The 17,000-nt window shown below is 38.8% G+C and overlaps 1 protein-coding gene across 1 annotated transcript in view; it reads right to left on the bottom strand.

Annotated features, from left to right (window-relative positions):
* The window catches only part of Plxdc2 (plexin domain containing 2), a 434,652-nt gene that overhangs the window by 38,017 nt on the left and 379,635 nt on the right, over positions 1-17,000 (bottom strand). The window lies entirely within an intron of this gene.

Genomic DNA, 17,000 nt, shown 5'->3' on the forward strand with positions numbered 1-17,000 from the left:
TCTTTGTCATCATCTACTGTCCCTCAAATATGTATTTTTCTCATTATCTTTAGCTTTAGTGCTTTAAATTATTCCTAATGTTAGCTTCCTATATTCAATTATCTTCAAGACATATTTACGTTTTTTTCTTTTTTATTGATTTATTATTTATTACAATTTATTTCTTTTGTATCCTGGCTTTAGCCCCCTCCTTTATCTCCTCTCAGTCCCATCTTCCCTCCCTCTTCTCCCACTATGTCCCTCCCCTCGTCCACTGATAATGGAGATCTTCCTTCCCTACTATCTGACCCTAGCCTATCAGGTCTCATCAGGACTAGTTGCATTGTCTTCCTCTGTGGCCTGTCAAGGCTGCCTGCCTCCCACCCCCCAGAGGGAGGTGATCAAAGAGCTAGCCACTGAGTTCATGTCAGAGACAGCCCCTGCTCCTCTTACTAGGGAACCCACATGGAGACTGAGCTGCCTATGGTCTACATCTGAGCAGGGGTCTAGGACTTCTCAATGCATAGTCCTTGCCTGGCACATTGGTTTCTGCAGGAACCCCTGGATCCAGAATTTTTGGCTTTGTTGGTCTGCTTGTGGAGCTCCTGAACCCTTCAGGTCTTTCTATCTACCCCTTCTTCCATAAGATTCCCTGCACTCTGCCCAAATTTTGGCTAGGAGTCTCAGCATCTGCTTCTATACCCAGCTGGGCAGATTCTTTCAAAGGCCCTCTGTGGTATGCTCCTGTCCTGCTTCCTTCTTTTCTCGCTTCCAATATCTATACTGTTTGCCCTTCTGAATGAGGATTATTCATCTTCCCAAGGTCTTCCTTGTTGTCTAGCTTCTTTAGGTGTACAGATTTTAGTATGTTTATCCTATAATACATGTGTAATATTCACTTATAAGTGAGTATACACTATGTGTGTCTTTCTGTTTCTGGGTTACCTCACTCAGGATGATATTTTCTAGTACCATCCATTTGCCTGCAACTTTCACATCTGAAAGATACTCAACCTTTCAACAAGAACATGCTCAACTATGTTCATACCAGCTTTTTTTTTTCTTTTCAAGAATTCTTTGTCCTTGTGGAGGTTCTGTCCCTTCCAGTTCTTTCTCTCTCCATCTTCTCCAAAAGGCTTGTTGCACTCTGCCCAAAGTTTGGCTATGAGTCTCAGTATAGTCTTTGATACCCTAATGGGCAGACTCTTTCAGAGGTCCTCTGTGGAAGGCTTCAGTCCTGTTCTTTATCTTTTCCTACTTCTATATGTAACCTATTTGCCCTTCTCAGTGAGGTTTCAGCCTCTTCCCTATGGTCCTCCTTATAGTTTAGTTTCTTCAGGACTATATATATAGGAATATATATATGTATATAATATATATTAGTGTATATATATTAGTATGTTTATAGTATAGTATATGTCTATATACTTATAAGTGAGTATATACCATATGTGTATATATGTGTATGTGTATATGGGTATATACCATATGTGTCTTTCTGCTTGTGGGTTAGCTCACTCAGGAAGATCTTTTCTGGATCCACCATTTGCCTGCTAATTTCATGATGTCCTCATTTTTAATCGATGAGTAGCATTCCATTGTGTAAATGGATCACAATTTCTGATTCCATTCCTTCCTTGAGGGACATCTAGGTTGTTACCAGCTTCTGGCTATTATGAATATACTGTGAACACCCAACAGTGCGCCAAAACCTGGGTCCAGGGGGACCTGCAATGACTGATGCACAAACCAAGGACGATGCATGGAGAGGACCTTGACCCCTTGCTCAGAGAAAGTCCATAGGAAGCTCAGTCTCCATGTGGGTCTCCTACTAAGTGGAGCAGGGGCTGAGTCTGACATGAATTCAATGGCCTGCTTTTGGATTACCTCCCCCTGGGGGTGCAGCTTTTCCAGGTCAGGAAGATGATGCAGCCAGCCTGATGAGGCCTGATAAATTAGGGTCAGATAGAAGGGGAGGAGGTCCTCTACTATCAGTGGACTAGGCAAGGAAAAGAGGGGTAGAAATGGGAGGATGGATGGAACTGGGAGGAGAAGAGGGAGGGGGCTACAGAGGAGATACAAAGTGAAAAAATTGTAATAACTTACTAACTAAATAAATAAAAAGAAAAAAATTCTTTAAATACACATACACACAGACACCACACACACAGTAGTTATTGGCATGTTTGTTCTCCATTTCATCCTTTCATCCTATCATCTCCCCTTCTTCTCCACAGGTCCTTTTATATTAGGATGAACTTTCTTTTGACCCACTGCATTTAATTATGATATGAATGTGCATACATGGTTGCTTATTTATTGGAATACAAGCAACTCATCTCTTCCCCAGAATCTACACAGTTTGGGGGAAATTTTTATATTAAAAGAAAATCTTTGTTGGAGAGATGGCTCAGAGGTTAAGAGCACTGAATGCTCTTTCAAAGGTACTGAGTTCAATTCCTGGCAACCACATATTGGCTCACAACCATCTATAATGAGATCTGGTACACCCTTTTGGCATGCAGACAGAACACTGTATACATACCAAATAAATAAATCTTAAAAAAGAAAATCTTCATGTCTAAGTTTTTAGCTAAGTATAAAATTAAATGACTTTATGGGGTGTTGCCTTGTACAAATCCCCACAAAATACTTGCATGGCTAAGATAGTGGGGTTTTTAATTAGAGAAAAACTTAGCAATAGTTTGTTAAAAAGTGTATTCATTATGGAACACCAAGGGTGTGGTTGGCAAAGTATTGTCAAGGTTGAGTAAATGAGAATAAAAGTGACTACATGCTTTTTAAACCCATCTCTATTATACTAAAGCTACTAATGTTAGACAGCATTCATATAAATAGCCTAAGCACGAAATGTTTACTGTGCTATTAAGTGAATCACCTATTTTAAAGAGAGACTAGGAATCCTATTCAGGGCTGGGTATATAGCTCAGTAGGTAGTGCTCATTAAGAATGTGGAAGGGCATGCACTCCATCCCCCACACCAGGAACATTTGTGGTATAAAAATAGATACATCTCTAAAGTACTAAGCTGATGCACAACATGTAAGCTGCTAAGACTAGGAGGAGTTCACATTGCCTGACCAAAAGGGCCAGCTTCTCTGTGTGTGTGTCCTCTTCTAAAACAAGCACAGTAGCCCTGCCTGTCCTGTGAGGGCTGTGAAGAAGACATGGGGTGTTGCTTATGAAGTGCCTGCCATTGGTCTGCACACACAGTGAGTGTTCAGTGAAATGCCAGCGGCTAGCCCGGCTCACAATAATTGTCCTCCCACCGTATAATACTCTATCAATCATGTTAACATTATTGTTAATGTTGTTTTTGAAAAAAATTTACCATAGAGTTTAACCAGGCCTTCAAAGAACTAAACTGACGTGACTCAAATTATTCCGTATGACAGAATAGGAAGAAATGCTTTCAAATATATGAGTTACACTCATAGCTAAAACCTAACTCAATAAAGATACAACAAAAAATTACAGACCTCTCTCCTTGATGATTATAGCTGCAAAAATTCTCAACAAAACACTAGCAAATTGAAACCAAGAACACATCAAAATGGTCTTCTATCATGATCAAACAGGCTTCATTCCAGAGATACAGAGATGGTTCAACATGTGTAAATAAATACCCATGCTTCACTTGGTTATCTCAGTTGATGCAAGAAAGGCCTATGCAAAATTGAATAAATAAAAAATTATGATAAAAGCAGCTAGGAATAGAGGAAATATCCCTCAACAAAGTTATGTGAATCAAGTCTGTAACATCATGCTAAATGTGGAAAACTAGAGCATTTGTATTAATATCAGGCATAAAACCAGGATGCTCACTGTCCATGCTCCTTTTCAATAAAGCACTCTAACGCTTTGCCAGAGCAATGCAACAACAGAAGGAGAGAGAAGAGAGGCAAACATGAAAGGAAGAGTCAAAGTATTCCTCGTTAATAATTTCTTTAATAATTACATTTACATTTCTCCGTCCAAAACCTTCTATATACTCCTCTTTGTTCTCTTTCAAATTTATGGTCTCTTTTTTACTAATGGAGATATAGAGATAGATAGATAGATAGATAGATAGATAGATAGATAGATAGATAGATAGACAGACAGATAGAATTATTAAATACATAAGTACAACTAAGTACAACCTACTCACTCTGTAGAATGCTACTTGTAGTTTCCAATTATATGAATACATACAAAAATACTATAAAAGAGTCTACCGGAAAACTCTAACTGATAAATATTTTTAGCAAAGTGGCATGGTAAAAAAATAATACACACAAAAATCAGTAACCTTCCTATAAACCAATGCCAAATCTGCTGAGAAAGAAAGCAGGGAAACAATCCCATGTACAATAGCCGCCCCCTCATCCCTCCCAAATTACCTCAAGTTAACCTTAGCCAAAAAGTGAAAGAGATGTACAGTTAAAACTTTAGAAAACTACAGAAAGAAATTGATAACGACAACAGAAAATGAGAAGACCTCCCATGCTCATAGATTGGCAAAATTAAAATTGTGAAACTGTTCATACCATCAATGGAAACTAACAAATATGATGCAATCCAAATAAAACTTCAATTCCATTTTCACAGAAATAAAAAAAAAGCAAATGTATGCACAGAAACACAAAACAGAGCCAAAACAATCTTGGGCACCAGGACGTATCAGAGTATTAGGGACGAACTCTCAAGGTAAAAGACGAAGGTCATTGTCCTGCATCCCCACCTCTGAAAAAGCATGCAATCTGGGGCAGTAGCTGGGATATCACAAATAGCAGTAGACCTGAGAGCCACCATCTGAGCCACAGACTGCAGCTGCAGAGGCCTAGTAGGGTCGTTGGAGGGCATAGCTAAGCAGCTGCTTCTGAAAACTGCAGGGTCACAAGGCAAACTCAAGTTCATTGATCCTAGAGTTTATGCTTAAAATTAACAACCTTTAAATATCAACAAACAAACAAAAATATGGGTTCACGTATTTGCTGGAGATGCTAGTTTACCATGCTGGATGCCTCAGAATGGGAATCTGAACCTTTGATGTACTTCAAATCCAAACAGTACTGTGGTGTGAAGTCTGGAAGGAAACATGAACAGGATCCCATGTGTGGTGCATGTATCTCAAGGATAGAGACTGGTAGGGAACAAAACCCTCCATATTTGGCTAGAGCCTTGGATTTCATCAGTTCATTTTATTAGAATCAGTAAGGGATTTTTCACAAATGATGTGGAGGAAGAAAACCTGAAACCAGGTCCAGTTTGCTGAGTGTACAGTTTAGGAGTCAGTATCAGTGTAGACACAGGCTAAGACTTCACCTCTCGCAGTGATGGTAACCTGCTTGGGAAGAGATCTATCATAAAATTGTATTTCCACACTGTCTGTTCCTCAAGACCGTGAATTCCAAGTCCCATGAAAAATATATCCTTGTGCATTGGGTATTAAAGAGTCTATTGTTAGTCTACGGATGAGCATGAAACACGTCTAACTTCTTTCAAACAGACAGTTGCACAAAACACCTCCACCTTACCGGTGGCTAACTCTTTCATGATTTAAACAGTTGCACAGGCTTTGCTTTCACATAGTTGAGGGATGGCATCTGAGAAGTAACAAGGCTCTTTCTGTCTTACAGTGGAGTTGGCAAAGTTGGTATTGCCTATCTGTATTTTTTTTTAATTCATTTCTCATACAGTAAATCCCCCCCTACTTCCCCTCTTCCAGATCTACTTTTCTTCTGTTTCTCTTCAGAAAGGAGAGGCCAAATAGTTTTCATAAAGAAGAACTGTCCACGGAATGGGTGCAGAGTCACCTGAGCCACATGGAAGTGGTACCCTCTGGGGGGCAGTGTGGTGGCAAAGAGCTACATGCATAGGAAATAGGGGACCTCAGACAAAGGGCAGACGCTGTGCTTCTAAAACTTCGCATGCACAAGGGATGACAGAATGCTGTGGAAGCTGAGTAAGGTAAACATGCCAAGCCCTAGGGAATTGCCTCGTGTAAAGTTAATAGCCCAATAATTAGCTAGATTCATTATTACTAGTAAATAAATGATGCGATTCTATGAACAATTTAAAGTAAAATACGAATAAAACAATCAGAAGCATCCAACTATTTTCCAACTATTAATTAAAGCAGTGGATGCACTAAAGAGAAATCTATTTGCCTTAGCGGGGAATTTCAAGACACCTGAAAGCATTTTCATAAGAAAAGCATAAAAGCATAAAAAAGTAAATATACTTTGATGAAAGACATACCCAAATGTCTTTTTTCTTATTTTTTTCTGAAATCAAGGGAAAATTTACATTATTGAAACATGTAGATTGTGGGTATATAAATGAACAGACATATAACTCTATATACACGTGTAACCATTATCTAAACCAAGATATGGAATGTGGTTAAAGCCCTCCTCCATAGTTAGGAGGGCTAACCAGAATCCTAGTCAATCATCCAGGGCTAGTGGGGTCAGAGATCTCAGAAGAAAATCTACTGCCACCACTCTGCCAGCCCAGCATAAACACTTAACGACATTCTAAACATTATCCTTACACCAGATAAGCATAGTCATCACCCCTCACCAAAGAAGCTTGTTTTCTAGCAAACAAACCTCATCACAGAAAACTACTACTGGGCACAGTCGGTGGGTTGTGGGGAGCCAGCTCCAGTGGATACATTTGTGGCACATCTTCTGCATTTGAGGTTCAGGGACCATCACAGGAGAGGGGGCAGAAAGATTTTCATACCAGAATACCAGAAGGTCTCCTGTGATACCGCCTTTCCTGTAAGTGGCTGCATAAACAAGATATGAACAATGACGACATCAATAGATACGTTAACTCAGAAGAGGGAAAATCTTAAAGGGCACCACTCTGAGAAAAAGAAGTACAGGCAGCCAGTGACTACTGAGAGACAGGGAGATAGACACACAGAGATACACAGAGAGAAGAGAGATACAGAGGTAGAGGGATGGACACAGACAGAGATGGACAGAAAGAGACAGAGAGAGGAAAAAGAAGAGGAGGAAGAGGTGGAGAAGAATTAGCCTCTTCCAGGGATGTGCCTCTAATTGGTTATCCAATATAAATTTGTCTGCTCTGAAAGCTAATATACCCAAACAACAAAAATACTCAATGAATTCTATGATTCAATTTATATAACTGTGCATATGGAACATCAAAGAAAATGAGGCTACCAATTTGAGAGTAAGGGGGGAGGGGTTGCAATATAAATGTTAGTATGTATTTAAAGTCCTTCTGCTTAAACTTTATGAAGCAAGTTGCTAATTCTTATTGTAACTGAAACAATATTTGGCCACAGTTAGCTTACAACACTCATGAATAAGTGTTAAGTAATTAACCCTTACCTTTACTGGCCAATGCACATTTATATTTTTGCATGGTATTATTTGAAAACCAAAGAACAAAAGTAGAAATTAGTCTTAATGGAACAGCAAACTATTATAAAAGATTAGTGTTTTGAAGCTTTATGGTTTTTTAAAAGTGGATCACTATATTACAGGAGAACTAAACATTGTCCATGCATAAATGAACAGAATTTACTGCTTAAATCTACAGCCTGGAGGACAGTCTCTCTCTCTCTCTCTCTGCTCTCTTCCTCTTTTTCCCACTTCCCTTACCCCAGTGTCTTCAAGACATGGTTTCATGTAGCCAGGTGTCTCTTGAACCCTCTACATAGCTAAAGACAACCTCTAACTCCTGATCCTCCCATACTTAACTTCCATTTGCTGGGATTACAGATGTGATGTGACTCCATGACAAAGGCAAATTATAGAAGAGTTTACTGGGAGTCGGACATTCTCAGAGGGTTAGAGTCCATTACCTTAATGGTGGAAAGCATGGGAACAGGTAGTCAAGAATGGCACTGGAGTATGAGCTCAGAGGTTACATTCTGATCCACAAGTAGGAGGCAGAATGCTGTGGGGTTTTGAAACCTCAAAGCCACACCCCCGGTGACACACTTCCTCCGACCAGACCACACCTCCTAATCCTTCTTAAACTATTCCACCAACTGGAGACAAAATATTAGCCTATTGGAGTGGGGACATTATCATTCAAACCAACACGCATAGCTAACACAATGACATGATGTGTTCGTAAAACTGGTTTCTGGGATTCCTCATAAGGATCAGGTTCCAAAATGTAATCAGAAATTTCTTTTTTCTAGAAAAATATTTCCCAGTCAGGGGATAGGGCAGAAACTATAAAACTGAATAGAAAAAAAGTAGTTACTGATCAGATGAATATGGCCGGGCATTTGCAGGAATTTAATGGAAAATATATTTGCAGGGTCTTGAAGGGTGCATGTAGCTTTTCCCAGAAGCTCTGCAACGTTATTTTATTCTACGTACTACTAGCAGCAAAACTTCTAACTACAAATCCTATTTACACATCTACATAGAAGATAAAGGGACATTAAAATGTGAGGCTTTTCTTCTTTTCTCATGCTGAGTAACATCTTTTTCAAGCTATTAAGTGGAAGAATGAAATCACAATTTTTAAGGTAAAAATGATTATAAAACAAATTTCATTTGGTTCAACAAAATAGAAAGAATAACCATGTTTACTAAAACAAATGACCTTGATGGCATCTTAAATGGCTAATTCTCACAGACTGCATTCAAAGGAGTTACAGGTGCAACAGACATGATGCTTCTGGGTCCCTCGCACCAAAGAAGCAAGATGCATTCTTCACATGGAAATGCAACTGACTTTTCTTTGCCAACAATCAAAATGTTCAGGATAGTCGTAGTGCAGAGATCAACTAGTGGACTCAGAGATATCTGTGCCATTCTTATTCTAAAGACTGGGCATGAAGAAATCAAGCACTCTCTCAACCCTTGATACTCTGGAGGGGTCTGAGAAGTGGTGGCAATTTCATTAGTCCAGAGATTTTAGAATTAGAGTAGAATCATTGAGACAATCTGAGCTAGAGTATCAGAATTTGAGTGACTGCTGAATTGAACTGAGGGTTTATGTTTTTTCCAACAAGCATTACCACTCTGATCTATAACCTCTGTCTTCTTTGTATTTCCACATAAGTTATCACTAGTTGTCCATGTTGGCCTTGAACTCCCTCTTCATGGCCTATTATGTGAGCTCATTCATGTCCTGTTCTGTGAGACCTTCTGTTTTGTGCCCTGGTTAGGTGGGGCTAATCCCCTGCTAAAATGTAAATATTTGAACATGATTCCCTAGCCCAATGTTTCTGATATTATTGATATTATTGATAAAGCTTTAATCAAACTACTTTCCACCAGAATCAGTGGGAATATTGACCCCTGGGACTTAAGGCCAGAGGTTAAAATTTAATTTTCTTTTTTTTTTGGCGGGGGAGCAGTCCGAGCCTAGAATTTTTGTAAACCAGAATAATAACATTAACAAGCAACCACATGAGCTCATTATAAAGAAAGAGATGAAAACTGTGACTCTACAATAGTTGAGGAGAGAAATCTTTAATCCTGAAGCAATCTCAAAACATTCAAAGCACAAGAAGTTTTCACTGTTTTACTAGATATATGCTTGGAACAGAGTTAGGGCCAGCATGAAAAGTAGCCAAACAAAGCCAGAGATAAAACAAAATGCCAAGATACTTTACAGTGCTCCAAACAAAAGGTGATAGAAATTCAATAGCCTGTCAAAAGGAAATAACAGGCCTCCTTTACCTCTGAGACTGTGATCTACACAAAGGAAGTAGATGAAAAACACAAAAAGGCATCGCAAACACAACAAAAGTCATGTTGCCTTGATGATTTATGTATGAAGGACAGAAAATAATTTGACTGTAGGATAAGTGTAGATGCTTGATCCACCACAACAGACTAAGCAAACAAATAAAAAAAAATGGGCCCCTAGAAGCAGTTTTGTGAAAGTCAGAATAATGCTGTCACATTTATCTTCAGACAAAATGTCTTACGATTAAGTTCAGAAATAGGAAACTGAGCACAGTGGAACCTGAATTTATCCAGCCTTCCCATAGAGCATGAAAGCTCATCTCTATTGGCTTTTTATAAACATTCACTGTAGAGGCATTTACTCCTGAAGTAATTTAATCAGCACGCTGCAATGTAGCAAATTTTTTCATCTCATAGTGCAGACCCTAACCTCTGACTCAGAAAAGTCAGCCTATGGAGATCCAGGCTTAATAAATTTCTAGCAATAAGAAGACTGACAGCTAGGATCAGATGGCAGGGGAAGAGGACTCCCTCTTTCAGTAGACTAGGAGAAGAGAATGGGGGGGAGGGGTTACAATTGTGATGAAAAAGAATAAACTGTAAAAAATAAAAATTAAAAAGTAAAAAGTTTACAAGAAAAAATTACAAAGAAAGGGAGAAAGAAAGAAGAAAGAAAGAAAGAAAGAAAGAAAGAAAGAAAGAAAGAAAGAAAGAAAGAAAGAAAGAAAGAGAAAGACTGGCTTTCTTGGTGACCTTTGTACTATACATCAGGATTGTGTACAGAGCTGAGACTTTAAATAATAGCAATTAAAAATGTATGTTCAAACATTATTTTATTTTTTTAAATTTATCTTTTATTTATTACAATTTATTCACTTTGGACCCCATCTGTAGCCCTCTCCCTCATCCTTTCCCAATCCCATCCTCTTTCCTTTTCTTCTCCCATGCCCCTCCCCCAGTTCACTGATAGGGGAGGTCCTCCTCCCCTTCCATCTGACCCTATCTATATAGTATTCCTCTGTAGCCTGATAAGGCTGTTTTTCCTTCAGGGGGAGGTGATCAAAGAGCCAGCCATGCTCAAATATTCTTAAACAAGGAACTTGACTCCATCAAATGGAAAAATCTTTAAGGCCTTTAATGAAGAATGCAATTTGGGTTCCTTTGATAGATTTGATGACTTTTTTTTTTAACATTATCACAACCTTTATTTTTATTTTTAAATTTTTATTTATTTATTTATTACAATATATTGTATCTCATGCAATATATTGTATCCCCTCCATCATCCCCTCCCAGTCCTATCCTCCCTTCCTCTTCTCCTCCCATGCTCCTTCTTCAGTTCACTGATAGGGGAGGTCCTCCTACCCTTTAATCTGACCCTAGCCTATCAGGTCTCATTAGGATTGGCTGCATTGTCTTCCTCTGTGTCCTGGTAAGACTCCCCTTCCCCCCACCATGGGGAAGTGATCAAAGAGCCAGCCCATGAGTTCATGTCAGAGACAGCCCCGACTTCCTTTACTAGGGGAACCAACTTGGATGCTGAGCAGCCATGGGCTACATCTGTGCAGGGATTCTAGGTTATTGCCACTCATGGTCCTTAGCTGGAGAATCAGTTTCAGAAAAGACCCCTGGGCCCAGATGGTTTGGTTCTGTTGCTCTCCCTGTGGAGTGCCTATCCTCTCCAGCTCTTTCTATCTTCTCTTTCTTTCATAAGATTTCCTGCACTCTGCCCAAAGTTTGGCTTTGATTTTCAGCATCTGCTTTGATACCCTGGTGGATAGAATTTTTCAGAGGCCCTCTGTGGTAGGCTCCTGTCCTGTTCCCTGTTCCCTCTTTTTTCTTTCTTCCAATGTCTATTCCGTTTTTCTTTCTGAATGAGGATTGGTCATCTTACCCAGAGTACTACATTTTGCTTAGCTTCTTTAGGTGTATAGATTTAAGTATGTTTATCCTATATTATATGTCTAATATCCACTTATATGTGAGTATATACCATGTGTGTCTTTCTGATTCTGGGTTACCTCACTCAGGATGATCTTTTCTAGTTCCATACATTTGCCTGCACATTTCATGATTTCCTTGTTTTGATGACAATTTTAAAATAATGAAATTTTTCAGGGTTTTGGAGCTTGAATTAATCTTCACAATTTTGCTGTAGCCAAAAAAGCATAGTTAAGTTTGCTAAACTACAAACATGGTTGAACAAATGTCCTTGTGTACTTGAGCATATTTTGGGTATATGCCTAGGAGTGGAATAACTGTATATTGAGGAAGCACTATTCTTAATTGTCTGAGAAAGTGCCAGATTGATTTCCAAAGTGGTTGTACAAATTTACATTCCCACCAGCAATGGAGGAGGGTTCCCCTTTCTCCACAACCTTTCCAGCATGTGTTGTCACTTGAGTTTTTGATCTCAGCCATTCTGATGGATGTAAGGTGAAATCTCAGGGTCATTTTGGTTTGCATCTCTCTGATGGCTAAGGATGTTGAGCATCTCTTTAAGTGTTTCTCTGCCATTCGATATTCCTCTACAGAGAATTCTCGGTTTAGCACTGTACCCCATTTTTTAATTGGATTCCTTGATTTATTACTTTTTAACTTCTTTAGTTCTTTATATATTCTATATATCAGCCCTCTATCAGATATAGGGTTGGTGAATATCCTTTTCTAGGCACAGTGGTCTTTTATGAGACTGTTTCTCCAACCAAGGACCATGTATGGATATAACCTAGAACCCCTGCTCGGATGCAGTACATGGTAGCTCAGTATCCAAGTGGGTACCTTAGTAAGGGGAACAGGAACTATTTCTGACATGGACTCAATGGCTGGCTTTTTGACACTCCCCTCCCCCGAGAGAGGAGCAGCCTTGTTAGGCCACAGAGGAGGACATGGCAGCCAGTCCTGAAGATACCTGATAAACTAGGGTCAGATGGAAGGGGAGGAAGACCTCCCCTATCAGTGGACTTGGAAAGGGGCAGGGAGGAGATAAGGGAGGAAGGGTGGGTTTGGGAGGAAATGAGGGAGGAAGCTATGGCTGGGATACAAAGTAAATGACCTGTAATTAATTTAAAAAATAAAATTATAAAAAAAGGTTGCTAAACTGAGATGAATTCTGGTTGAAAACTGTACATCTCAATTAAAAATCATGCCCTTGATTCAGGTAGCAAACTTCTCCTCTGTCCTGGCTATAACTATCTTCGGTTTGCATCCTGAGGACATTTATGTTTCTAATCAGGTGGGTAGCACCATTCAAAGGCAACATATTCAAATGTCAGAAAAGGCTTTTAATGGTCATGCCTGCTACTATGTACAGTTCAGTCATTGTTAAAACATATAGCTCTTCTAATCAACCACCCCTAGAATCAAAAAACACAGAAGCTTTTGCTTTACATACATGAATTCCAGGATCATACTCTATCTTCTCTTGCAGGTGAATTAAACAAAATTTCTAGAGAAGCCAAGAAGGCTGACGGAACTTTAAATTAAAGTCTGAACACAAGTAATAAGCTATATCTTGGTTTTGGAGAGTGGGTGCTTCTGATTGCAATATCACTGGTGACAAGGGAGCATAAATGACTCCAGCTTTTATCAGAACAGATGAGATGGAAACAAGTATGTGATTATACAGAAAAGGAAATTTAATTTTAAACATTAATAGAATCCGTTATAGAAAACAAATATAATGTAGTAGATATAAGTAAAATAGCTTGTTGTTGGCATTCCTTATGTTCAGTCTGGACTTAAGAATTATACTCTAAGGGACAAGCAGCTTTAGGAAGCCATTAGTAACAGGGAGTCTCCTACATAAATTCCCATCTCTATTTATCCCTACGTGAACTCCAGGAACCTTTTGTTTGTTTGCTTGTTTACATTCTAATTCTGATTTCGCAGTATTGGGAATCGAACCTGGGGTCTCAATTAAAGGTAGGGAATCCAACTTTCTCTACTACGTTAACATATTCCGTTATTATTTTAATTATGTACATATGTATGGTGTCAAGTGTGACCAGGGACATCGGAGCCCCATGGAGCTGTCTTTTTAAGCAGTTTTGAGCTTGCTGAGGTGAGTTCTGGGAACTTAACTCTGATGCTCCTACATGTGCCTCACTTATCTGTAATTCTGGGGTTCAATGCTGGGGCTCAAGCCCAAGTCCTTTGTCATGTTTTCAAGAAGCCTATCAAGTTGTCTGCAGCCAAGCATTCTTTAGAAGAGACACAGTTGATTCAGATCAGATAGGTCTGCGGTAACTGTACTTGAATGTTTTCAGGAAAAGAACCTGAAACAGTTCCAGATGTGGAAAATGTTCATTTTTATTGTGATATTTTGGCATTCTGATGACTCCCTGTTATATCAATGATTTAAATACTATTTGAAAATCCAACTTTTCATTATTCAGTGTCCTCCAAATACTACATTTTTATTATGTGGTTTACTTAATTTCCCCCCTACAATTACAATCTATTTCTCATGCATAGTTTAATAACATATTTATTTTTGTGATTCTTCAATGCTTTAACAAATCTAGGATATTACTGGGAATCACTGGTAATACATTAGATACCTACTTTCAATGTGTATTCTAAAAAACACTAATTCTGTGACAGGCTACTTATAAAACAATTTTATAGCTGAATAAATCCTGGAGAAATGCCAGACAGAATATCTTCATAGTAATCTTGAATATTCCTCGGAGGAATATTCATGCGTAGTCATGGAAGTAAAGCATTTGCCTAACAATCACCTGCTATTTTAAGCCTCAGGTCTGCAACAATGCTTTATATAGCAAGCAGCAAGCAGAAATGATTGAGTGGATACATGTTTGCACCAAGGTTGTGAACCACTTTTCACTGGAGAAACTTTAAAACACTTCCACTCAGAGAATCTCATACTTATTTAACAAAAGGTCACAGGAATCCTTTGGTTTTTGTTTGTTTCTTTGTTTTTGTTTTTTTCCTGTTTACACCATAGAATCTTTCAAGCAGGTTAAAATGAAAAGAACAAAAAATAAATAAAGAAAAATCAATGAAGAAAAGAAAAATGAAACAAATTTGAAACTTCTACCTATGTTAAAAGTTTTAACATCACAAATATAACAGAAATATAAACCCCACAGCCTCTGGAGAATGGTTCCTTTCCATAGAAAGAGGACTAAACATCTGTGCTGGGGGTCTTCTTCTGGTGCTCATGGCAGCTCAGTGTCCAAGTGGGCTGCATAGTAATGGGAAGAGGGACTGCCTCTGACATAATCTGATTGGCCTGCTCTTTGATCACCTCCCCCTGAAGGGGGAGCAGCCTTACCAGGCCACAGAAGATAACAATGCAGCCACTCCTGATGAGATCGGATAGACTAAGATCAAAAGAAAGGAGAGGAGGACCTTCCCTATTAGTGGACTTGGGGAGGGGCATGTGTGAAGAAGGGGGAGGGAGGGTGGGGCTTTTGGGGGATACAAAGTGAATAAAGTGTAATTAATAAAATAAAATTATATATATATATATATAAAGAGGACTAGAGAAATAAACAAAAAGCAGTGCAGACAAATACCCCAGTTCACAGAATTAAATATTTCCACATTCCTTGAAGTGGGGTGTCTCAATATTAGGACTTAGGATCAAAAGATACTTATCAATATCTCTCTCCGGGAAATATTGAATTTAAAAATTGCTAACATCTTTTGAAAACTATGATTTTAGATTCTTATAACTGTAATTCTTATTTTTCCACAATTTCTTCATTATGTATCCCAATTGAAACTTTCCCTCAATTCTCCCAAGCCCCCACCTCATTCCCCTAGTCCACTGAAAGCGGGAGTTCTCCACTGTTGCTTGGTAAGTCTCATCAAGACTGCTTGGATCCTCTTCCTGTGTCCTGGCAAGGCTGTATCACGAGGGGTGAGTGATCAAAGAGCAGTCAACTGAGTTCATGATAGAGGCACTCAAAGCTCCACATGAAGACTGAGATGCCAATTGGCAACATCTGAGGTCTAGGTCCTTTCCATGCATGGTCCCTGATTGGTGTATCAGTCTCTGCAGAACCCCGTGGGCTCAGATCATTTATCTTTGTTGGTCTTCTTGTGGAGCTCCTATCCCCTTCATGTCCCTCTATCCCCACCCCTCTCTTCTTCCATAAGACTGCCTGCACTCTGCCCTAAGTTTGGCCATGAGTTTCAGCATCTGTTTTGATGTCCTGTTGGGTGGATCTTTTCAGAGGACCCTCTACAGCAGGCTCCCATGTTTCCTCTCTTCCACTCCTTCTGGTGTCTATCCTGTTTGCCTTTCTGAATGAGATTTAAGCATCCTCCCTAGTGTCCTCCTTAGTGTTTAGCTTCTTTAGACTATAGATTTTAGTATATTTATCCTATATTATTTGGCTAATATCCACTTATAAGTGAGTGTATACCATGCCTGTCTTTCTGTTTTTGGGTTACGTCACGATGATCTTTTCTAGTTCCATCCATTACACTGGCCATCTGTAATTGCATTTATTTATTGAATAAATGCATTAATGAATAAGAAATTTGTGCATCAAAACACTACAGGGAAATATGAGACCAGGAACAGCTGGTGCGATGACATTTATGGAGAAGTTAAGCTGTTGTTATTTTTTAGATGGGTTGATGTAAACTGTAGAGATGTGCATACACACAAGCATTGATCTGAGAATGCATAGAATATTGGTTATTTAACACAGACTGAGTAATTTAGGAACTATTTTCTACAATTACAAGGAAAACACCCAACAACTGTATCACTTATCAACAATCTATCATATCATATCTATCTGTCTGCCTATCTGTCTGTCTCTCTGCCTGCCTAATTTATCTGTCTCTCTAATTTATCTGTCTTCTTCATTTCTCCCCCCACTTTTCTATCAGTTTTTGTTGTTATTTTTGAGACACGTTCTCCTTGCTTAGCTGAGGCTGATCTTAAACTCATGATGATATTACTTTAGCCTCCTGGGTGAATTTCAGTGAATAAATTGTATGAGGCTACAGAAGTAACCTATACATAGGTCAGTGTTAAAATGTTCTCATGTCTGTGTAACATACACTATTGAGAAGTAGCAACCCTTTCTGGAAGCAAATAGAGAATTCCTCATGAGAAAATATATTCTATCAATAGCTAACATAGCCAAGTGCTAACCTATGAGCTTATACAGTTCATTAAAATATTTTAAACACATAATTAATATTGTTCATGGTATTGTTTAGTGAAAAACCTCTTTTCATCAAAATTTCAAGTACCAGTACAGACATTTCTAAGTTTTCTTAGAAAAATTTTGTTACTGGTAAAATGTTGTCTAATATTTAAATTTTGTCCTT

The sequence above is a fragment of the Meriones unguiculatus genome, chromosome 19 (genome assembly GCF_030254825.1).
Source record: "Meriones unguiculatus strain TT.TT164.6M chromosome 19, Bangor_MerUng_6.1, whole genome shotgun sequence".
In the NCBI taxonomy this organism is placed as follows: domain Eukaryota; kingdom Metazoa; phylum Chordata; class Mammalia; order Rodentia; family Muridae; genus Meriones; species Meriones unguiculatus.